The 26,475-nt window shown below is 36.6% G+C and overlaps 1 long non-coding RNA gene across 1 annotated transcript in view; it reads right to left on the bottom strand.

Moving 5' to 3' along the window:
* The window catches only part of LOC110212541 (uncharacterized), a 62,837-nt gene extending 46,725 nt beyond the window's left edge, over nt 1–16,112 (bottom strand). Inside the window, exon 1 of the long non-coding RNA XR_013486225.1 lies at nt 15,838–16,112. This is a non-coding gene — a long non-coding RNA (uncharacterized LOC110212541). The remainder of the gene's footprint in view (nt 1–15,837) is intronic.
* Between the last annotated feature and the right edge of the window lie 10,363 nt (nt 16,113–26,475).

Here is a 26,475-nt window from a genome sequence, read left to right on the forward strand (position 1 = left end):
CGAAATGTGAGATTCTTATCCAATGAGCAAGTCTATATACAATTTGGGTAGACATTGGGACTAGGCGATGAACTGGGCCCAGAATCAAATAGCAGCAGAATAAACTTGATTGTCTTTGGAAATTTTCAGGGTTTTTTTTTATGACCCCAAACTTTTCCCTGAAAAACATTTGTCTTTTTAGTATCAATTTTGTTCTAGTGATATTGTTTAATCATGAGTCATAGGATACTAAAGTCTCTGAACAACTGAAACCAGGATCACCCAAAGGGCAATGGAGAGGTGTGTGGTATGCTTGAGCAGGTTGCCACACATTACAAATGTTGAACTACACAGAAGAAAAAGCATAAAAGAGGTCAATAAGAAATAAGAGACTAGAAAAAGACAGAACACCAGTCATATACCAAGAATGAGGACTAATCAAAGGTGGTAGCTTTATGGAAGAGTAAAGGAATTCTTAAAACACAGGGACAAGGCAGCTGGTGGGGTGATGGAACAGGTAGGAGAGTGATAAAACAGAAAAGCAAGCAAGGTGGCTGGACCTCCTCAAGATATGGCACTTTCGGGCATGGCTTCCCCAAATAGGGTGCAGGTTTCGGGGTGGAGTCGTCCTTAGGTGGAAAGAACAGCTACTGGGGAAGTAGAGCAAATCACTTTCTTGGTTCTTCTGAGTCCTCAGTAATCAATTCCCTTTTTGAAGTCTTTGTTTTTCTTCTTTCTTCAGTATGATATCCTTTTCTTTATCATCTCAAACATTCAACTGTTCTCAAATTTAAGCTGCTATAAGGACAGAGCACTGGTTAGCACTTATGTCCTTTTCCTTATTATCTCAGATGTTTATCTGTTTGGGGTAGCTCTTCAGCAATGTATTTCTTGGCAGCTCTATAACTTTTCACTGACAACTTTCACACAGACCAACAAACATAAGCAAAATGTTCACATAATACCCATATTTCTGCTTACTTCAGTATAACTAAATCTGATTTCAACTTGCTCTTTCATTTACTTGCCCATTTTAAGAGCTCTCACATTCATTATTAATTCATTATTGCAGCCCTGATTTTAGTTGATTTTTTCAATTATCACAAAGTAAAAGTGTATATAACTTACACAAAGATTTCTCTGCAATCATTTATTAAAGCTGACCTTATTAGGTTTAAATTCTCTATGACTTCCTTTCATTTGTTTTATTTTTCAAAGTCAGTAAAAAAAATTTTCAACATTGAAAGAAACACTGCTAATTGAATGCCTTATTAACAATTAACATTGTTAATTCTGTAATGGAAGGAGGTCTAGCATTAGTTCGGAAATATAGAAATAATGATATTTCTACTAGTAATTTATACAGTGACTCTTGGAGTCTCAAAGCACTCTTAAAAACTTCATCTATGTGACTTTGGGTAAATCACTTAGCTTCCTTGATTCATAGTTTCCTCATTTCTAAAATGAAGGCATTATACAATTGGCCTCTTCCAAGGGCCCCTCTAGAGCTATGATCTTGGTTATCTACGATACATACAGGCAAGGTTAACAGAGTACACCATCCTAATAACAGCAGAGCAGGCTGGTCATTAGAGACTCAACTGGTTTCCTTAGTTCCTTATCTCCCTATGTGGAGAAACCACATTATTTCTCTGTGTGAAAATCTAATTGTATTCTGTTCAAAATCGCTATAATTTTTTTAAAATTTCATTGTAGTAGTGAAATATTGGGGAGGAAATTATCACCTTGTATAGTTCCTTGAGGTACTGAGTGGTTGTGACTTGCCCAGCCCAATCTTCTAACTCCTAAGCCACAGTTATCTTTTATTTTAAAAACATATTCTAGGGGAAAAAAAGTTGACCCCCTGATATAGGAATTTAGTTCAGAAGTCAGAAGGAAGTGCTAGTAAGCACTTAGTACTTTAATGTCAAACTCTGGGTTCAAAGCTTATGGAACTAGGAAAGAAAACATGTTGTAGAATCCTAGAATACTAAGATGGAAGGGCCCTTAACCTCATTTTGAAGATGACAAACTTAATAATATTAATAATAATAATATCATTTGAGACTGACATTTTTCTTTTTTTATTTAAATTTTTTAATTTTTTCCATATGCTTTTGAGTTGAAAATTTTTCTCCCTTTTCCTTCCCCCCACCCTCCCCAAGACGGCGCACAATCTGATATAGGCTTTACATTTACATACTCATTAAACATATTTTCACATTAGTGAAGTTGTAAGTAAAAATTAAAACCAATACGAGGAACCATCAGAAAGATGAAAAGACTGATATTTTTCTACCCATTTTTATAATTTTTGCAATTTAATCCCCATCCTTTAAAAAAAAACCTTACTCTCTTACTATCCTTATCATCTTGTTATTAGATCTTATAAAATGTCTAGTTGCGTTCACTGTCTTTTAAACCATCTGCCATTTGGCTTTTGCCCTCATTATTCAATTGAAACAGCCCTCTCCAAAGTGAGCAGTCATCACTAAATCAACAAATCTAATGGCTCTCTCTTAATCATCATTTCTTCTTAACTTTTCTGCAGCTAATGATACTGGTGATCACCAAGTTCAGTGCCTGGCTCACAGTCTTTCCTTTCCAACTCCTGCCCTCATACTAAAAGACTTCAAAATAAATATCAGTACTCTCTCAAACACCCTAACTTCCTATTTTCTCAACTTATTCAGATCCCATGACCTATTTTTCCATGATACCTCAGCTACATATAGAGATGGTCCTTCCCCTGATCTTGCCATCAGCCACAAATGCTCCACTTCCATTTTCATGAATTCTGAAATTCCCTTATCTGATCACAATCTGTTGTCATTCTACCTCTCCTGGTGTCTTGCCATTCCAAACCCTGTTCTTTGTCTTCCTTATGATTTCCAATCCCTCAACTCTTCAGTTCTTTCCAAGGCTACCTGCTGCACTGGCTACATTCTTCTCCCTTCCCCACCTTGACTTCCTGGTGAACCACTTCAACTCTATGCTGTCTTCTTCTCCCAAGAGTCCCTTTAAATCCTTATCCTCTCTTACTTCTCTTCAGTCTCTCCTTGTCAACTGGCTGCTTCTGTATGTTTGCCTACAAACATGCCCATGTCTCCCTTATTTAAAAAAAAACAAACAAAACCCTCACTCGATCCAGCCATCCCTGCTTACCACTGCTCCATATTTTGCCAACCTTTTGTAGCTAAACTCCTTGAGAAGTCCATCTACAATAGCTTCCTCAACTTCCTTTCTTCTCATTCTCATCTTAATTCTCTATATTCTGTTTTCTGACTTCATCATTCAATGAAAATTGCTGTCTTTGAGGTTACCAAGAATGTCTTAAATGCCAAATCCAGTGGCTTTTTCTCAACCCTCGTTCTTCTTCACCTCTCTGCAGCTTTTGACCCTACTGGTCACCCTTTATTCCTTGATACTTCCTTCTCTTTAGATTTTTTATAACACTATCCTATCCTGGTTCTCCTCTTACCTGTCAGACCATTCCTTATCAGTCTCCTTTGATGGATCCTCATCCAGGTCACACCTGCTAACTGTGTGTTCCCCAGGACCCTGTCCTTGGCCCTCCTCTCTTCTCCCTCTATATCATTCATTTAGTGATCTCATCAGTTTCCATGGATTCAATTATCAAGTTTATCCTCATGATTCTCTAATCTACCCTAACCTATTTTTTGACCTCCAAACTCACATCAGCAACTGCCTATTAGATATCTTGAACTGGATGTGTTGTATACATCTTAAACCCAACATGACCAAAACCGAACTCATTTATCTTTTTTCCCCCAAACCTTCACCTCTTCTGAACTTCCCTATTATTTTAGAGGGTACCACCATCCTCCCAGTGATCCAGGCTGACAACTAAGATGTTATCCTCAGCTCCTCACTTTTTCTTACATATCATATACAATATGTTGGCAAGTATCATCAATTTCACCTTTGTAACATTTCATATATGGCCCCCCTTTTCTCCTCGTACACTGCTACCACCCTAGTGCAGGCCCTTGTTACTTCATTCCAGGACTATTAGAATGGGCTTTTTCTTGGTCTCCCTACCTTAAATCTGTCCCCATCACAGTCCTTTCTCCATTCAGCTGTCACATTGCTCTTCCTAAAGCATAGGATGGACCATATCATTCCTTTTTCCATAAATCTACTGACGTCTTATTACCTCCAGGACCAAATATCAAATCCTCTGGCTTTCAAGATCCTGCATATTCTATTTCATAGCTCCTTCTTGCCTTTACAGTTTTCTTACACCTACACTGTGAAGGAAGGAAAAAAAATAAGAATTTATTAAGAACCTACTATGTGCCAGGAACTATACTAAGAGCTTTCCAAATATTCTCATTTTACTCTTGCAACTACCCCTGGAAGGTTGAAGTAATTGTTATCCCTATTTTACAGACAAAGAAACTGAGGCAAACAGAGATTAAATGACATTTGCAGGATCAAATAGCTAGTAAGTTTCTGAAGCCATATTTGAACTCAGGTCTGTTCTGACTCCAAGCCCAGCATTCTCTCCACTGCACTGCCTAACTGCCTCAGTGACTTCATATACTTTGTGATCCAGTGACTTTAGTTAGCCTCTTTGCCATTTCTCGAACCCAACACTCCCATCTTCTGACACAGACATTTTTATTGGTTGTCTCCCATGAATGGAACACTCTCCCTCCTCATCTCTGGCTTCCTTCAAATCTCAGATAAAATCCTACATCTATGAGAAGACTTTCCCCATCTCCCTTAAGGTACCCCCCTTCTACATGAAACCTTTGCTGATACCCCCAGCTGCTACTATCCTCCCCTTAAAATCACCTTGCATTTCTTTTGTGTATGCCCACATATGTACAAGTTGTCTCCTCTAACAGAATGTAAGCTTTTTGAGGGCAGACAAGTTCACTTCTATCTGTGTACCCCTTGGGATAACCTTTGTATCCCAAGCACAGTGCTTGACACATAGTAAGCACATAGTAGTTACTTAATAACTGTTTATTAACTGAAATGCCAACATTTACTCGGTAATGATTTTTTCAGTACTTTGAATCTTGGAGGAGTAGTTTGTTCTAAACTAAAAGTTTATGCAATATTGTGGGATATATTGTGGAATAGGCCATTTCTCTGTCTAGTCCTGAATCTAATCCAATATTTCTTTATATTTTCAGCCTACTTGAATATCTGTCTAGCAAGCTGACATCTAAAAACTTAGTATCAAAATTTCATCTCAGGGTAAAAAGAAAACAGAGTATTTGTATTTTTCCAAGTGTTATCATCTCCCTTCCTCCATGTCACAACCCCTTAATTCCTTTCACACCGCAGTCTGGTGCTAGAAACTGCTATGAAGGAATTTGCCACTGTATTCCACAGTTTGCTTTTCTCAGTATTTAGGACTGTTTTGTTTTCTCACAGAAATATCAAGTGCTATTCAATGAATATACAGTGTTTCAGTTCCTTGAAGCTCTCATTCTCTCATGTACCCATAAATCTACTTATTTGCCATTTATGCTCAGAAAAAAGAAAACCTATTAGAAAAATAATTATATAGCCATTTTTTCATTCTTATGAAAAGTTTTGCTACTATACCAGATTCTTCTCTAAGTTACTCCCTAGAAGCTAAGGAGCAGAAAGGAGTAAAATTAAAGCAGTCTAAGAACATTAAGGCATCTTTTAGGACAAGATTACTATCATATTCAAGGCCTTGGAATATGATTACATAAGTCATTATTCCTTTACTATTTAAATGACAAAAAATACTATCGTCTTTAATGTTATTAGTTAATGCTTTATTCAGTATGAAAATAATGTGCTTAGATGGGATATAACCCATAAGATTCCACCAGTTTCTTTTAGACAAGTGGATATGCTATCTTTGCTGGTGCTTATATACTGAAAAGACTAATGTGCTGATGAAATTAGCACTCAGACACATGTGGTTCTGTAGAACAAGAACCCTTTAAACCCCAACTGTCTATGACTTTTGGGCTTCTATCACACTTGAAAAAAAAAGAAAGTTGAAACATGGAAATATGTTTTGCATGACTGCACATATAAACCTATGTATAACCTATATAAAATTGCTCTACTTCTCAGTGACGGGGAGAGGAGGAAAGAAGAGAATTTGGAACTTAAAATTGCTTTTTAAAATGAATGTTAAAAATTGTGTTTACATGTAATTGAGGTGGAATAAAATATTAAATTTTTTAAAAAGAAGGAAGTTAGACTTCTTCTGCACCTGTGAATGACCCCAACCTTTTTTTCCCCTTGAAACCTGACTGTAATACCTCCTTACATTGACTCTATCCCTGACCTCAGTTCTGAATTTTTCTGATTCTGAACTTGCCTTCTTTCTGTACAAGAGTCCTACAACAAATTAGTTCTTGGCTTAATCTTAGACTTTCAGAGTTGTGAATTTTCTCTGATCACCCACCCTGCTTCCTCTTACCCAACCAGCTCCCTTGGGGTACACCTTTACAAGTGTCTCCAACAGTTCACTGACCTTGTTGTCTCCTTTTGTATTCCATTTTGTTTCACCTCTAGAACTTTAAACAAACTATAACTACAGTTTCTTAACAGAGCTATCCAAAAATGGAATGGGCTGCATGGAAGTGGTGAGTTCTCTATCACTAAAGGTCTTCCAGTAGAGACAGAATGATTAATTATTGGGAACGTTGTAGAGAGTATTTATGATTCATGCAGAGTTTGGACAAAACGTCCTCTGAGATCCTTTCCACTTTCTGAGATTCTATAATTACCACAAAGGGTTAAGCAGTTACCAAATCTCTAGCCTGGTTTCCTTTACCTCTCTGGGTCTCAGTTTCTTCATCTGTAAAACAAGGAAGGAGCTATATTAAAATCTCTACATTTCCTTCCAGTTCCAACAATCTGTGAATTTTAAATGACTTGGAGGATAAGATCAAAGAAGCATGTACACCTACACATAACTAGCAACTAGAAACTACAACGGACAGTTTGATCTCATCCTTATTTCTAGAGTGTATTCATTCAGTAACTTGGATAGACTAGTTCCAAGAGCTTAAGACCCTTTCAACACTTGACTTAGAAACTATTTCAGATAAAGAATAAACAGGATCAATCATCAAATCTACTTGGTACTGGATAAGAAATAGAGTGGTGAATCAGTGGATTAGGTTAGGCACACAAGACGCAATAGTCAATAACTATAGTAATCTACTATTTGACAAACCCAAAGACCCCAGCGTCTGAGATAAGAACTCACTATTTGACAAAAACTGCTGGGAAAACAGAAAAGGAATATGGCAGAAACTAGGCATAGACCAAAATCTCATACCATATACCAAAATAAAGTCAAAATGGGTTCATGATTTAGATATAAAGGCTGATACTATAAGTAAACTGGGAGAGCAAGGAATAGTTTACTTGTCAGATTTATGGAGAACAGAAGAATTCATGACCAAACAGGAAATAGAGAACATTATGAAATGCAAAGTGGATAATTTTGATTACATTAAATTGAAAAGTTTTTGAACAAACAAAGCCAATGCAACCAAGATTAGAAGGGAAGTAGAAAACTGGGAAAGAGTTTTTACAACCAGTCTCTCTGATAAGGGCCTCATTTCTAAAATACAGAGAGAGAATTAAGTCAATTTATAAGAATATAAATCATTCCCCAACTGAAAAATGGTCAAAGGATATGAATAGGCAGTTCTCAGATGAAGAAATTAAAGCCATCTATTGTCATATGAAAAAATGCCCTAAATCACTATTGATTAGAGAAATGTAAATCAAAACAACTCTGAGGTACCACATCACACCTATCAGATTGGCCAAGAAGACAAAACAAGAAAATGATAAATGTTGGAGAAGATGTGGGAAAATTGGAACACTAATGCATTGTTGGTGGAGTTGTAAAACGATCCAACCATTTTGGAGGGCAATTTGGAACTATTCCCAAAGGACTATAAAAATGTGCATACCCTTTGACTTAGCAATAGCCCTTCTAGGGCTGCATCCCAAAGAGATCATAAAAATGGGAAAAGGACCCACATGTACAAAAATATTTATAGCAGCTCTTTTTGTGGTGGCAAAGAATTGGAAATTGAGAGGATGCCCATCAATTGAGGAATGGCTGGACAAGTTGTGGTATATGAATGTAATGGAATACTATTGTGCTATAAGAAATGATGAGCAGGTGGACTTGAGAAAAACCTGGGAAGACTTGTATGGGCTAATGCTGAACAAAGTAAGCAGAACCAGAAGAACATTATACACGGTAACAGCCAAGTTATTTGATGACTAACATTAACAGACTTACCCCTTGTCAGCATGCAAGGATCTAAGACATCTCCAAAGGTCTCATGATGGAAAATACTATCTACATCCAAAGACAGAACTATGGAGTTTGAATGCAGATCGAAGCACACTGTTTGCTATTTTTTTCTTCTGTTTTGTTTTGTTTCCTCTTTCTTGTGGTTCTTCCTATTGGTTCTAATTCTTCCTTACAACATGACTAATGTGAAAATTTAAAAAAAAAAAAGAATAAAAAGGAGAGGCTTCCTACATACAGGAATGAGTACCCAGAGATATTCTCTGTCTCCATAAGAGACTTGAAATAATCACTAATTAAACTTTAGTTGGAGTACTATAAAATTATATCAGGAAAAGGCAAGGATACTGAAGGAGACAATTCCAGGAGTCAGTTGTTTTATTATCAATACTGATAACTTAGGATAAGACTATCGATAATATCTTTGCATACTCTTTGTAAAATGGGAACCGTCATCATCATCATCAATCATCATCCACTGGGATGTTTAAAAATTTAATCAATAATTTTTAAGAGCATTGATTTTTTCAGTTAAGTTGAAAGATATTGTTTAAATCTCTCATCATATATGTAATCTTAAATCAATTTTATATTTTCTAGAGCCCATTAATGTGCATCTAAAACTAATTTAAACATGGAAACATTACAATTCAAATATGGGCTTCATAATTTGGATCTTATATTAAGTGCTTATTAATTTAAACTGTCTTTGAATATTATTAGCAATAAAATGTTAACAACTTGTACAATATTAATAATGAATTAAACTAATTTGCTAATATGGTTAATATATTGCAAGTGACCTTACATAAAGATACTAAGGTAATTCAAAGTGAAATAGTTTGTTATAAAATGCCATTAAGCATCTTATAATACTTTTAAGTTCTTTGGACAAAAGACAAAGTAGTGATATAGATGGAGACAGAGCTGTAACTATAGGTGATATGGATATAGATAAAACATACTCTATATAAATACATCAAACTCGTACACAAATAATATTGTGTATGGCTCAACAGTTCAATGATCCTATTGTTTGATTGGCACAGATATTCTCTCCAGTGATACAGATTGCAACCTATCCACATCTTCTCATCTGTACTTTGTTCATATCTTTCTGCAAATCTTCCATAGAGGTTTTAACCAACATATTGAAGACTTTCCCTAAGTTCTTTTAATAATTTTTGGATATTCAAGTAACATATGAGCAGTCCACTTCTAGTTCTCATTCTTGCTTTCCTCCTTTTCCTGGCATACATTTCTTTAGTGATATATTTTATGCCACTTTAGAGGCAGCTAGGTAGTGCAGTAGGTAGAGTGCCTAGAGTCAGGAAGAGCCGAATTCAAATATGACCCAGACACTTACTAGCTGTGTGACCCTAGGCAAGTCATTCAAGCTCTTTTTGCTCATTTGTAAAATGGGGATAAAAATAGCAATTACCTCCCAGGGTTGTTTTAAGGATCAAACAGTATAATAATTATAAAGCATTTAGCCTACTGCTGGCACATAGTGCTATACAAATATTAACTAATATTATCATCATTATTATATAATTCTCACTCAAAAGTTGTGATAGAAGCACATCTACTGTTGATCTGTTTGAGACTCATGGAAGTAAGATAGGCAAGTCCCTGCCACATAGGATAATTTTCCTCTAAAAAGGTAAGGAAATGATCCTGGAGACTGAATTGGTCTAGGAAACTAAGATTCAAACCATAGATGTAGCTTATCAGTTTTCCTAAAACATATAACCCAGTTCATGAGTTGTTAGTATACCTCAAGCTTGACAGATATCCTGCTGCTATGTAAGTCAATCTACACTTCTAAGTACCCTACCATGGCAAATATGGCAGTAAAGGGTGCTGTATCCAGCTAAATCAACACTGTATCTTTGCTGAGTATATTTTCCAGGTCTTTATTGAGTAAACTTCTTTTGATAAATGTTATTTGATCTACTAGTGTCTCATTTTTTTCTGATCCTAAGTCTTAACTACTAGACCAGCCTGAGTCAGGCGTGGTCCAGAACTCAAGTCATCCTTGGTAATATGTTTTAGGCAACTTACACTCACCGTGCATCTTTCAATTGCTCATTAGCTCATATGCAGTTTTTATTCTTCTGGAATTCTGGCATTTCATAATTTATAATGATACATATCAACCTAAATCAACTTTTAAAAAATAGCATACAAAGTTGGTGTAGTTGGAGCTACTCCAACTACTGGTTGGTTATAAGAGAAGAAAGTTTGGAACATTCATTGCGGAGAATGAGTCAAGAAGGTAATAAGGATAAAGTACAGGGATTACTGAACAGTACCAAGGGCCCAGTTGAGGTTACATATCATTAATTTGAAGCAGAAGAATCAAAATTTTATAAATATTTTTTTACTCATCAATCTTAGAGGAGTGTAGAAATTGAATTATGAGGTATGCTAAGGGATAAGGAAGTCTTTGGTGAACTTAAAGAAGTTACAGTAGAGTAGGTGGGAAAGAAGCCTAATTGAAAGGGGTTGTGAAATGAATGCATCTAGGTTAAGAATAGAAAATGTTAAATGGGGAACTTTTTGTACCAAATTAAGGGTATGGTATATAAAAAATATAGACTATTAATGTATATATGTACACACATACATATATATCCAAAAATCATCCCTCCCAATATACATGTGGTCAAAAAATATGAACAGTTTTTAAAAGGTGGCAAACTATTAATTACCACAAGAAAGAATGCTCCAAATCAATAATTAAATAATAGAAATGCAAATCAAAACAATCCTAATGTTTGACTTCACATCTTGCAAATCGGGAATGATGACAAAAATTGGGAATAATCAATGTTGGAGGGGTGATGGTAGGATAGACACATTAGTGCATTGTTGGTGGAGTTGTGAATCAGTACAACCATTTTGGAAAGCAATTTGGACTTATCCAAAGTAACTAAAATATCTATGCCCTTTTGCCCAGAGATTCCACTAGCAGGCATATATGCCAAGGATATCAATGATACAAAGAAAGCCTTCATATATGCCAAAATATTTATAGCAGCACTTTTTGTAGAATGGAAATAAAGCACATGTCCATTGATTGGGGAATAGCTGAACAAATTGTGGTACATGAAACTAGTGGAATTTTACTATGTTATAAGAAATGACAAATGTGATGAATTGAGAGAACTATGGAAAGACTTACTGATCTAGAGTGCAGCAGGGCCAATACAAACACTGTTTATACTAACTACAACAATGTAAGTGGAAAGAATAACCACAAAAGAGAAAAAGTGAATGTGGCAAAATATGGTGGGTGGCATAGCAGATAAAGTGCTAGGTATTGAGTCAGATAGACCTTCATTTAAATCCTGCCTCACAAACTCAGTGGCTGCATGACTTGGCACAAAGTCACTTAACCTTTCATGTTTTCTCAGTTTCTTCATATGTAAAATGAAGATAATAACAGCACCTACCCCCTAGAGCAATGAAAAACAAATGAGATAAGATATGCAAAGCACTTTGCAAACCTTACAGTACCATATAAATGCTGGTTTAGAAGTAGTTGTATTAGTGGTGGTAGCAAGCATGGCTCTAAAGAAGAAATATGAGAAGACACTCCCACTTCTCTCTTTTGAAAGATGGGAGGTCCACAGGTGTGGAACCGTGCATATATTTTCAGACTTTTTTAATGTTTTGATAAGTTTTGCTGATGTTTTTCTCTTCTTCCTCTCTTTAAAAATTATTTCAAAAATATTATTTGTTATACAAAATAGCTCTTAGGAAAGGGGATGAAAGGGGATACTAGGAAAATTTTTAGCAATTTTGACAAAAAATATCAATTGAATTTTTTTTAAAAAAGAATCTTTGGGAGGTTAGTGCTTATTGTTAAATCAGTAAAATGATGGGCTTTTGTAGACCATCGGTAAGAAGCCTGGGACCACTGAAAGTGCTGTAAAATTTCCCAGAAGCAATTTAGTCCAGTCTCCTTTTGTGATTTAATTATGGGAACAACTCATTGATCAACTCTAGCATACGTCCAAGTAATCTGATAGAAGGAACCATGAAATAACTTTGCTCAATGATCCACTGAATATAAACAGCAAGCAAAGCATAAAATAGGAGGACCTGTGCTCACCAGAAATGTTGCCAGTATCAAAGAGACTCTTATTGAAAGTCCAAGTAAATGACAGACACTCTTTCAACAGAGAGTTTCTAAAGAGGCACCTTTTTATGATGTATTACTCTGGTTGCACTGAGCCCTTGAATTCTACAGGGTTTCCTCAGAGATTTACTATCACTGAAAAAATATTGTCCTCATTATCTATACAGGAAAAAATTAAAAGGATGAAGAATGTTTATTACTCAAATAAATTAAGCCACACAATTGGATGGACATTCGATTGAGTTTGCCCATCAAGAACTACATATTTGTATGAGAAGATATACATATATACATATATACACATATAAATATACATGTTTATACTCAGATATATGTGTGTATATGTGATATACAAAAGTCTTACTTCACTGAGTCCTCATGACATGGAGTTTACTCTTAAACTTAAAGGGTCTTAAAGTCTATCCTAGTATAATAAAAGCTCTATCAGTTCTTCCCAAACTGGAAAGACTTTAAGTATAGGCTCAGTGACTTAATATGTGTCTACTGTCTAAAATCCAGTCCACCCAGGGCTCCCTTTACACATGAGCCTTAGAAGCTAACCAAGGTTTGAAGTATTCTTTGGCCAGTACCCATTCAAAACCATAGCTCACAAGAACTCATCGATGTGTTTATCTTTAACAGTTAGTCAGAAGGACACATAAGTACCAAGCAAAATATATTTAATTAAATAATTTAGAAAAGTGAGTAAAAAGAAAGATCTAACCCACCCTGAGTATTTATGTTTCTTCCTGCAGGGGGGGAAAGGTACACATAGAGAGGACCTATATGATCAATGAAAAGGTAGTGCAAATACATGTGTAAGAGAGTATATGTGGCTTGAGAATGTTTATATAAAAGCATACATGTGGCAAAAGTGTACACGTGGAAGATACACATATAAGAATACATGTCTCTAGTGTACATGTGTGATAAAGGCAACACAGACCTTTGACAATCCAGAGCTACTAACATCCTTTACTTACACATCATCTTTGTCAGGAATTGCACCTCCACTTCTTGTTAACATTGTCTTTTCTGGGCATGGTGACTCCATTCTCTGCTGGTCTTCTATACTAGTTTTATACTTATTAACAGCTCTCTGCCACTATCAATTGGGATAAAATGACCAATAATCCTCTTTTTGTAAAGGGAGGGTTAGTATCCCTTCATATAGTCAAAAGCCCAAGGTTCCTACACCAAGACTGTACATAAGAAAAAAGAAAAAGCCAACAAAGTGGATAAGAAGAAAGTTAAATTTATTCAATTAGCCCCTTTACTTCTGATGCCTGCTGATCCTAGGTCCTTGGCACCAGTTAATTATCTTATTTGGAGTTACAAAATTCTGTTGAACTATTAAATCCCTGATTATCAGCCTCTATCCCCAAAACCCTATCTCAGTGCCTTCTCCACCCAATAAAACCCTATGGTGATTGTTCCCACAGTGTTCCCCAACTGACATTCAAATATACCTGGGGCAAAGGTAAAGGCCTGGGTGGAACCTGCAGAACTATCTGCTTCATCATCATCCTTTTATTATGCATATCTGCATTTATTATTAAATTCTTACTGACTTTTTTTTTTGCTAACTTCTGGCCATTTTAAACTAGTCTCCCAACACTAAATACATATGGAATAATCGCCAAAAGTTTGTTCAGTTTTATTTCCCCTCTGGCTGTGGTAGAAAAGGTGGAAAACAGAATAGTGGATGCAAAGACACATTATTTTTAGGCCATCTACATTCATTTGACTGTTAGAGATCTTTGTCCAGTTAACAGTAAGTTCTCACACTACAAGAAGAACTAAACCTTGTTGAAATTATTAATAGATCACATCAGAAGACAACAAAGTTGCAAATAAATATAAAGACACCTCACAGGCCTAGGAAATGTGAATGACAAAAGGCCTGAGTCGGTTTCATTGAATGTGCAAAGGCAGCAGGAAACATCATTACACTGCATTCCATTGTCTTGAACTATAGTACTGCAGTAAGCACAAAGAAAAAAGCTACCAAGAGTGATGAATTTGGAGTTGGAGGATTTTATTTCATTTCCCAAATCTCTTCCAATGCTTATCCCTGTGACCTTGTACAAGTCATTCAACCTCTGTTTAGTTTCCTCATCTATAATAAAATGATGATGTTTCACTAGATGACCTCTAATGTCCCTTCAGGTATAAATATGAGCTTAAAATTAAATTGAATACAGTAGGGGTTCTTTTTGGGTGTGGCCTAGTTGACCATTAAGATCCCTTGCAGCTCTAAAATTCTATGAGTCTGTGATTTCATTATGAAGATGATTATAAATGAGAATGACAAGAACTATGTTGGAAAATATTTTTTTTAGGATTAAGAAACATAAGATGCCAAAAGTTTGTATACCACTTTAAAAAACTGATTTACGCCTGTACACTGACAATACTTTCTTCAAAAAAGAGTTAGAAAGTACTGGATATAAAAACACCAAATGGCATCATGACAAATGAAACTGACTATCAGTATGAAATGATTGCTTACACACTTCAAGGGCTGTATCCCAAAGAGATCATAGAAATGGCAAAAGGACCCACATGAACAAAAATATTTATAGCAGCTCTTTTTGCGGTGGCAAAGAATTGGAAATTGAGAGGATGCCCATCAACTAGGGAATGGCTGAACAAGTTGTGGCATATGAATGTAATGACATACTATTGTGCTATAAGAAATGATGAGCAGGCAGACTTCAGAAAAACCCGAAAAGACTTACATACACTGATGCTGAGTGAAATGAGCAGAACCAGAACATTGTACACAGTAACAACCCGGTTGTGCGATGACTAATATTGATAGACTTAACCCTTCTCTGCAATGCAAGGGTCTAAGACATCTCTACAGGGCAGCTAGGTGGCATAGTGGATAGAGTACTGACCCTGAAGTCAAGAGGACCTGAGTTCAAATCCAGCCTGAGACCAAGAACTTGACACTAGCTGTGTGACCCTGGGCAAGTCACTTAACCCCAACTGCCTAAAAAAAAAGACATCTCCAATGGCCTCATGATGGAAAATGCTATCCACATCCAAAGAAGTTTGAATGAAGCATACTATTTGCTATTTTTTTTTCTTCTGTTGTGTTTTGTTTCTTCTTTCTGGTGGTTCCTCCGATTGGTTCTAATTCTTATTTACAACATCACTAATGTGAAAAGTTTAATAGGAATTATGCGCCATCTTGGGGAGGGAAGGGAAGAAAAATTTAAAACTCAAAAGCTTATGGAAGTGATTGTTGATAAATCAAAATAAATTAATAAAAAAAAAGAAATGATTGCTTACAGAAGGAACAGTCATCTCAGAATCTGTTGTCTGTGTTCAGCACATCATTGACTGGTCAGAGTAAAGAAGCAAGTAAATACCCAACACATCCAAACCCACTTACCTGGCTCCTGTTCTGCTCTAGCTCTTGCCAGCCCATCGTGTAACAATTTCTGTCTCACTGTGCTGGCTGTCCTTCTGTCCTTCTTGGCAGCAGGCTCCAACGCAGCCCAGACATCATCAAACTTGGCAGAAGGCTTTGACCAATTCCAGGAGAAGGTAAGGGAGGCGGCAAATATTGTGTTTGACAAGGTGAAGGAAAAATGACTCCATAAAAAGTGCAGTGAATTCCCTGTGAATCCTAGGAATTAGTTATCAAAGAATTCCCAAAAATTGAATGACTAAATGAAGGGCATTTTCTTTAAGAACTACTAAGGGTCCCCTCTAATCATGGCCCTTGGATGAATTCTCCTATCTTCTAAGGAAGGGGCCTCCCAAATTCCCCTCTTTTTCTCTGCTCCCTTCCAATTCCCTGATTCTCGGCTCACTGCCTATAATATATTAAAAGTCTTCTCATGGGCAGACAGATAGACAGGAAAAAGGGAAGGGAAGAGAAGATAAAGGAAGAAAAGAGAAGGAAAGTGAAGGCAATACTAAATTACAAGGAGGATACAAAAGGATAAAAATACTACATGTGCTTAAATCAACTCCAACCTAACTTAATTAAACACATTCATGTCAAGAAAGAGGGGAAAGGAAAAGGACACTCATCACCATTTCTTAGAGAAGTTTAATAGAGGCAAAACAGTCACCACAACAAGGAGGCAAAAGAGCCCAGAAACTATCTCAGTCATAAGAGAGAGAGAGAGAGAGGAGAGAGAGAGAGAGAGAGAGAGTGTGTGGGTGTGTGGGTGTGTGTGTGTGTGTGTGTGTGTGTGTGTGTGTGTGTATAATCTCCTTGGTAAGTAGAAAGTCTCTACATGGCAGCCAAGGGCAGCACTCATTTATAGGCTTTTTTTCCAAAAAATATATTAAGGAGAACAATGGGAGAGAAATAAATTTCACATCTCTCCCAGTAGAGCTCTACATACAGTTGGTACATAATGAATATTTTTTGAATGAATGACTCTGGAGAATGTCCTCACCAAAAAGAGAAAAAAGTCAGCTGAGGAAATTACCTTATCAAGGTTTAAGTGAAATCCAGCTGAGTCAAATACGTAAATGATACCAGAATAACACGAAGGTTTGGAATAAAAGAAATAACAGTGTTTTTATAATCATGTCTTCTCTTGGGATGATCATAGTGTTGGTACCAAAACATTTAAACTATTGACTCAGTTCCCACTCTACTATGTGAGGGGATATAGGAGTTTGGGGCTAGTGATTTGAGGTCAATTTTTCCTACTCAATCCTTTACTATTCAGATTGCTATGTAGTAAGCTTGTAGCCACACTGGAGAAGTAAAATGACACACAACTAAACATACCCTGTAGAATTTTTCTTCAGGAATATGACACAGACAAGCAGAACTCAGTTTCACGATGAGTGCAGAGAACAAGGCTACTTAAGGGTATTCTTGAGTGCCTCCAGGAAAAAGTCACATTTCATCTGCTCCTATAAAGTTTCCAGTCCAATGCTAATTTCTGACATAGCAATACAAGCACCACCATCCATGTGAGGTTTATAGGGTGAAGCAGCAGCACAAGATTAATTATCTACTTTATTATTTTATATTCCTTTTTTGCCATGCTATCTCTGAAATCATACCTTGGATTTTCCAGTATTTTAATTGGTGGAGGAGATCTATTATCTGTTGCTTTGGGACTTTTGAGCATTCCAGTTGATGGAGGGGAGCGAAAAGTGGGGCTATCTCAGCCCATGGGGGCCTTACAAGTTTATTAAATACCTTCTCATATGACTTTGTAATTAGGTCACTTATCTGTAAATCTACAACTCCTCTGGACTAGGAAGACCTTTCACACAGCTTAGGAATATAATAGGAAAAAAATGTTACCAATATTTAAGAAATAAGAAAAAAACATAAATCTATGTGAATTTACATAGATGAAGTCTTCTTGCAATTATATCGCATATATCTTCAAGTATAATGCCAAATACAGGAATTTAGCACACTCAAAAACTTTCAAAAGAGTCCTACAGAATGCTCTTATCTAATTTCTGAAAATAAAGATGCGGTTTCTACAAAGTGGGCTTAACAGAGAAAGCATTTACAAATATTTTCTTCCTAAGATTTGGAGTTGCAGGAATTACACAGGGCCTTATCTCAACATTTACCCTCATTCCTAAAATTGGGATTCCACACATAAGATGGTGTAGCCATATCTTGAGGATATTTGTAGTGAGTATATAAGAAAGGTTTTGTCCTGCAGCAAACCTGTATAGAATCACACAAGTGGCTGAGATGTATACAGAATTTAAGATCCTATTCTATCTGTTTATTGGTTTTTAAAAAGCATTTGACTCGGTATGAGGAAATTCAGTCTCAAAGGATTTCCTCAAATATAGTGACATCTATATACATATTAAAATTATGTAATAGTCTATGCTAGAAATGACTATATAATTAAAATTTTCCAATAGCATGTTGAATATTAATGTTAAGTAAGATATAAAACAAGGAGGCAGGTTTACCTAAGGCATTCACCAGCATCATAGAACCATTCTTAACATTTAAAAAAAAAATTATTTCCACATTATACTAATTTCCTAAAGCCCTAATGGTTCTTTCTACCAAGATTCTTCAATGAAATGCACAATAATATAAAGGTGATTGATTTTACTATCAATACCAGAAAGACATTGAGTATGAAAAATGCATGTGCAACATTAAATGTTAGTACATAAATGTATGTGTAAGTGTGTGTGTGTGTGTGTGTGTATGTGTATAACAGAGAAACAGAGAGGGAGAGACGGACAGAGAGAGACTCAGAATTGAATAAAAGGCAATCTAGGAGGCTAACATTTCGAATTCCAAACTGCTGGAATAATTATCTCCCCTATCAGACTATAAGCAACTTGAGCTGAGGCTGTTTTTGCCCTTAGCTTAGTGCCTGGCACATAACAGGTGCTTAATAGGTGCTAGCTGATTGATTGATTGGTTGATTGAGGCATGATATTTCATCTTTTTAACATCAAGATTATTTGGTGATACTATGTAATTCTGAATCAAGAAGAATCAAGACCATGAGTAAGCCAAAAGAAAATGGAAAGCTGTATGGCATGAAAAGTGGCATAAAAGAGATCATTGAGGATATGTATAACTAGGAAAAAGTCTGTAAGTCAAATATAACAATGGGAAAAAAAAAGACAACCAAGAGGTACACTGAGTGAATGAATGAATGAATAGATAGAATTAAGGAAAAAAGCATTTATTAAGCTTTTACTACAAATACTAAGACTACAGATACAAAAGTGAGACTATTCCTACCCTCGAGGAATTTACATTCTAATAACAACGCACGTAGGGGAGTGGTGGCCAAATAATGTTGTTTTAGTCTGGGAGGTCACAGGAATGGGAAGTGAAACAATGCATAGTGGAAGCGGAACTGCATAGATAGATACATACAATTTTGAACTTAACACCAAAGAAAACAGTATTTCTATATATGAACACAAAAAATAGATTGTTTATGAAACATTAAATCTTAAACATATTACTTTCAAAAGCAACATGCTTCTCTGTGTTTCCATCTGAACTTCCTTCTGTGTACTCTGTGAACTTTTACAAATTTTCAATGACTCTCCTCTCTTTGGGGGGTGGGGGGAGTCTCACTATTACAGCTGCCTCCCCCTCCATATACCCCTCTCCTCCCAATTAAAAACAGATAAAGAAAACCTTTGCAAGAAATATATTCAGGTAAAAAAAAATTCACATGTTGGCAATGTCCAAAAATTCAGCACCTTAACTCGCTTGCAAAGTGGGTAATATAATCTATCATAGATCTTCTGGAAACATTGTTGATTGTTGCTCTGATTAGAGTTCTTAAACTTTTCAAAATATTTTTAAGACATTGCTGTTGACCTTATATATCTATGTTCTACTGATTCTACTCATTTCACTCTGTACCAGTTCATATATGCCAGGATTCTCTGAAATTGCCTCTTCTGCAACTTCTTCCAACACAATAATATTCCATTAATTCATATGCCACAATTTGTTTAACTATTTTCCAATCAATTGGCACTTCCCTTAGCTTTCAGTTCTTTGCTTCTCTCCTCCCCCCCTTCCAATACCCTAGCTGGAATCAGAAAGGTTGTTTTTGTTGGTGACTATTCCATCCCCAGTTACCAAACTCCCATTTATCACCTCTACCCATCCCCTTTTGTTTCCCTGTTGTTTGAAACATTTCTACACCAAACTTTTTGATTATATAGTGTGTATGTTTATTCAACCTTTCTTTGTCCAGTTTAGATAGGAATGTGATTAATTTGAAGTTAATTCATCCTGCTCCTTTTTCTATGTTATATATATATATATATATATATATATATATATATATATATATATATATATATATATATATATATATATATATATATCCCCACCACCACCACCAGTACCCAGGTTTTTTGAGATTTAGAGTTTTAGATCTTCAGGTCCTTCTCTAGATTCTCAGGAAAAAATGCTAGGTTAAGACTGGTCACTATTGCTCCTGGAGGTTTCAAGGTCCCTAAGGTTTTCAACTCTCCTGGAGCTTTCTTTGAAGACCCTATACTCTTTCTACCTCTGCATACAGAGCTTTTCGCAGGCTATGTGTGACTGTGACCCATCTCTAACTACATGAAGAGACTGCCAGTTTGTTCCCCTGAGTATTAGTGCTGACCTTGTTGGTGGTCCCCTTTCTTATTCCCCAGAGATTTCTGGCTTTTTGTGAAGTTTCAAGTTTTAAAAAGTCACTTTAGTATAGTTTCTTTCATTGGATTTTTTGATAATTATTTGGTTTATACTGGATCTAGGTTGTCTGCTTCCATTCAGGCAGCTAGTTTGGTCAGAAGTCCTAACATGGGGCAGCTAGTTGGTGTAGTAGATAAAGCACCAGAATCTGGAGTCAGGAGGACCTGAGTTCAAATCCAGCCTCAGACACATACCACTTACTAGCTGTGTGACTCTGGGCAAGTCGCTTAACCCCAAATGCCTCGCCACAAAAGAAAAAAAAAAGGTCCTAACATGTCTTTTCAAGAAGCAATGGTAGCATTGACTTGATAATGTTTATCAGAACAAAAGGAAGAAATGGAGGAAGAAACAGGGAGATACACAGACATAGAAATAGGTCAGAAAATGGCTGGTGTGAAGATGAGCATGAATGGTGCCCGTAAGTTTAGAATTGAGTAGATCAGCATTTCCTGGGCATGGCCTCTGGAATTCTGATTTGGAGGATGGAGCAACAATAGTGGTGGGGAGGAAAAAGTGGTAAACTGTTATCATGATGCTTTTAAGGAACCAGAAAAAGGCCCTCAGAATAACCAAATGGATCTACTATAGAAAAACTACTGAAAGACATCGATAGACGGGCAGCTAGGTGGTGCAGTGGATAGAGCACAGTCCCAGAAGTCAGGACAACCTAAGTTCAAATCCAGCCTCAAATACTTACTAGCTGTGTGACTCCTGGCAAGTCACTTAAACCTAATTGCTTCTTCTTCTCCTCCCTCCCTCTCCCCCAAAAAGATATGAATTACATAGGTATGGAGATTGTGACCTCTGCCAGTGAAACAAATATCCACAGAGATTAAATGACAGAATCAGCAAAATATGAAGTATACACACACATGTTAATTCTTCATTACAGTATACACTCTAGTACTATTGCAATTATATCTGTCTACTGATGCAGACAGGACTCTCTTGGTAACAGAACATGTTATCTACAATACTGTCTTCTGCACTGAGACCAAAAGCACTTTTGGTCCCAAATAGAATGTATGAAACCTCAAATGTTAAGGTAATAACTCTGAGATTCAACGTGATACAGTAGAGAGAGTTCTCAACCTGAAGTCAAGAACAAGTTAGGTTCAAGTCCTTCTTCCCATGCTAAACAGCTGGATTATGTGATCATGGGCAAGTCATTTAACTTCAGTGAGCCTCCATTTCCTCAACTATAAAATAAGGATAATAACTTTAGTATTAATCTCATAGTGTAACAAAAAAGATATTGCATGTTTTAAGGCTTTACAAACCTTAAAACACTTTATAAATGTCAACTATTATCTGGCTTTGATGTTTCTCATTTTTCATATTTGACTTGACTCCTCTGCCGGAGCAACATACTCATTTATTTTTATATATAGGTTTTCTCAGTGTATATAGTAAGTGGGACACTTAGATATCTGCATCCTTATGTTCTTGAAATTGCTTACTGACGTGGGGATATTTTATTGCAATGATATTTTTCCTATTCTTCCATTGGAAAGATACTTTCAGAGAAAATTATATATGTTCATATACTTAAAGTAAAGGGAGATTGCAATTCAATTTAATCTATAGTTGGCCTCTCTCAAAAAGGATTTGGCTTTCATTTTTTGGAGCCCATATCTTGGCATGTATCAATACATGATGAAAATAAATTAGTAAGTCATTTTCCCCCTAACTAAATGCTGCCAATTTAATTATATGCATAAGGTCTTCTTCCCCTTAGATCTTTCATTTTACTTAATTCATAACAGTGAATGCACTTAATATGTATTATTTAACATTACTATTATTTTTGCACATTTCATATCCTCTATTAAACAATTAGGGGCTGGGATAATGAAAGCAGGACCATTTCTTCTTTAAATGTGTAATCTCCTCAGTGCCCAACACAAGGCTCTGATATACCATTTATTGAATTTAGTTGAAGGGCAGTGAATTAATTTAGCTCAATCATATGCAAAATATCACCTAAAATTATTTTTTTTGCTTTTAAAGTACCATTGAGTTAGAAGGTAAGACTAATTAATCAAGTTATAAACGATATATTGTCAATTTTTGTTGTATAGTGCTTTCTGACAATAAGTTGATCCATGTTATCTTAAAATCTGTGAAATACAATTTTCATCATAATAACTGGGGCTATGAGTTTCCACTGTAGTTCTAACCATTATTTTGGGGTATATCAAGGAATATGTTTTAGTCCAGAGACTCTGATAAACAAGTAATAAGAGAATGATTTTAAGTTTAATCTGCATTATTAACATACTCTCATTTACTTTTTAAAATATAAGCAATAAACAAAAGAATAAATCAAGCTCTGATTCATAGCATTTGATAATTTGGTTTAAATTCTCACATTGAAAATTTAACAATCAACTCTTAGTGGTATAAGCTACCTTCAGCACACCATTATAATTAACTCAGCTTTGGAAACCTTAATTCACCATATACATATGAGTTGCTGTTTTCTACAGGACTTGTGGTCAGTGAATATCTTTTCTGAATACCTTGGATAAATCACTTCCCCCAATTCTTCAGGCCTGCTTCTTCATTCTATAACAAAAAGTTTTTATTTTATTTTACTAAATAATCTAAGAGTTACTTCCTAGCTTTTACTCTTTTGGTTTCCACTTTCTCAAGAAGCAGCCTCTTAGCTTTGCTCTCTTTCTTCCTTTCCTCAGAGTTCTATACAAAGGATCAGTGGTCATTGCCCATTCTGGTCCTTCTACTGGAGAGAGAATGAATGTTATAAGAGAGGTGGATCTATTCTAATGAAGGCTCCAAAGAGAGAGCAATCTAATCAAATAATTTATCCCCACCCAAACCTGAGTAGAACACAGTGGACTTCCCCAACTGGGTGGGAGCTGAACAAGATTGAGGAGAAAGTTAATCCAATCTCATTATCAACAATGTCTTCTAGAAATACTGGCTTGACCTAGTAGATAATCTTGTGTCCCCCCAATGTTAACAATTAGTTATTTAATAATCATGTCTCTCACAAAGGATGTGGAAGTTGATGAAATCACCAAGTGAAATAGCATAAAAGGAGAAGAGGACTACGATAGAGCCCTATAGACACCCAAGGTTAGTAGTCATGACCTGGATGAAGATCCAGCAAGGAATTCTGAGAAGTCAGGTAGGAGGATAACCAGGAGAAAGTAGTGTCACAAAAATCTAGAGAGAAGAGAGTATCAAGGAAAAGAGGGTGAGCAATAGTGTCAAAGGCCCCAGAGTGGTCAAGAATGAGAACTGAGAATAGGCCAATAAGCCAATGGTGATTAAGAGATCATCAGTAACTTTAAAGAGAGGAGTTTTGGATGAATGAAATCATAAGCCAGACTTTAGAGAGTTAAGGCAGTGAGCATAAAGGAAGGTGAACACTTCTATTGTAAATGGCCTTCTCAAGGAATTTAGTCACAAAAAGACTGGAAGGATATGGGGCAATAGTGATGGGATGATGTCTTCGAAACATGTCTTCGAAAGTACTCCAGTCCCAGAATTTTCCTATACATTTCAGTACCTCAGATCACTGGTGCCCCCAACCAAGGCATCTGGCCCATCCCAGCCCATCTAGGTCACTTAATTAGCTTGCTTGACATTCCTTTCACTGTTGCTCTTGGCTGATCCAGACCAATTGCTTATACCAACCACTCCTTAATCCCATCTAGACCCTTTCTCTGTTGCCCCTGGACCACCCCAGGCTATTTACCACTCCTTAATCCCATCCAGATCTTCTCACAGTCTTTTTTGTATACAAGTATCAATCCCATCCTCATCAAATTCACAGATTTACTAGGCATCTTGCCTGCCATACTGGTGTTATAATACTTCAGATTTACTAGGAATCTAGCCCACTTCTATTGGCATCACAATAAACTTTGCTACCTTGACTGAAAGAAGGCAGACTCATCTTGTACCCTTGCATTTTGGGGTTCCCGGCACCCCAAACCTCAATAGTTAGCAGGGAAGTGTGGATCAAGTGAAGGTTTTTCAAAGATGGGGGAGACAGGTATGTTTTTAGGCAGAGGGGAAGAAACCAGTAGAGAGTGAGAAATTGAAGATTAATGAGGGATGATAAAGGGGGTAATATGCTGGAGAAGATGGGAATACTGGCTCACTAGTATAGGTAGAGGTGCTAGCCTGGACAAGGAGAAGGGCTATTGCTGAGGTTCAGGCCACTTGAATTTCCTTATCTCCTAGAGTGGCTTTAAGTAGTACTTGAGATAATGGGCTTCTCCTGAACCAGTCTGTTTGAATCTCATCATCTCCCCCCTCAGAGCAGGCATCCAAATTCATCTGGGGAAAAGGACCAGGGTCATTCATTCCTCTTCATGTGAGACAGAAGGAGGTGATAGTGACAGAAGGAGGTGATAGTGGTAGAAGGCATGTGGGTGATGTGAGATGAAGAAGAAGGGAGAAGAAGAAACTCAGCAAATGGCCTCAATTTTTCCAGTAAAATATGAGGCAAGGTTTTCAGCTGAAAGAGTGAAGAGAAGGGAAGCCATGGGAAGTTTGAAGAGTTATGAAAAGGTTGGATAAAACTCTCCACGATGACGGGGATTGTAAGTTAGTCAGGAAGATGTAAAAAAGATTGCCTTGTAGCACTGAGGGGCCAGGGATTTGTTCTTATCTCACATTGTAAAATTTTTATCAGTGACTTGGATGTGGTAGTATGCAATTTGCAGACGGCAAAAATCTGGGAAGAATCGCTAATATGTTTGATGACAGTCAGAATCCAAAAAGACCTCAACAGGCTTAATGTAGTAAGATGAAATTTCATAGTAACAAAATATACATATGCTTAATTCCATAGCACCTGGGGACATTTCCCCTTACCTTCAATTCACAGAACTTATCTCTTAGCAGATGACTGTTCAAAGTTCAAGATATGTTATGATCTGTAGCATGAGCCCCTACTGATATATTTACCTTGAATAGTCAGAGAGCACAATTAGCTCAAAGCAAAGGTGTTTAGCTAGTGCCCTCAGGCTTAGCTTTGTTTGTTTTTTGGGGGAGGGGGTAATTGTGAACCCATCTCCTTGTTCTCAGGCTTGGAACCCTAGGTCTAAGACCTTAGTTTACTAAGGTAACTAGTATAGTTTATTTAATTTATGTCTTTGAAGGATGGACCATAAACAAGGTTATCTGTTCAATAACTATCAAACAGCTTGGAGTATTCAGGGTTCTTTGGTTTTTCAAACCTAAGTTTATTCCATCCTCCCAGGCAAATATATGGAGTTTAAAAGGAATAAGTATAAATTAAGCCCAGGGAGCTAGGTCATGAGTCAACTAGGTGGCACAGTGGATGGAATGCCAGGCTTGGAGTCAGAAGACTCATCTTTGTGAGGTATTTTGCAGTTTTTGGCTTCTAAATAATGTTCACTTATTCTAAGCTTTCAGTCTACAAACTGTCAGATCTTTTTCTTGAACTGCTTTCTAGCCCAGCTTTCTCCAGCCAGTATTTATGCCTCTGGGTTTTTTTTTTTAACCCAAGTGAAAGCTAATCTGGCCCCAAACATTTACCAGCTATATAACCCTGGACAAGTCACTTCACCCAGTCTACTTCAGTTTCCTCACCTATAAAATGAGCTGGAGAAGGTAATGGCAAACCACTCCCAGTTTCTTTGCCCAGAAAACCCCAAGTGGGGTCACAAGAGTGGGAAACTACTAAACAACAACAAAAAAGCCAGGTCATAGTCTCTAATACTAATTCAGTCTTTCTGGTACCTTTATATGCAGATGAGGTCAAAGTCTGAAAAGGGCTTTGCCCGACTTGCTTTCACTTGGGTTAAAAAATCTGCAGCAGGAATACTGGATGGAGAAAGCTGGGCT

Source organism: Phascolarctos cinereus, unplaced genomic scaffold, assembly GCF_003287225.1.
Source record: "Phascolarctos cinereus isolate Bilbo 61053 unplaced genomic scaffold, phaCin_HiC Scaffold_4;HRSCAF=312, whole genome shotgun sequence".
Classification (NCBI taxonomy): domain Eukaryota; kingdom Metazoa; phylum Chordata; class Mammalia; order Diprotodontia; family Phascolarctidae; genus Phascolarctos; species Phascolarctos cinereus.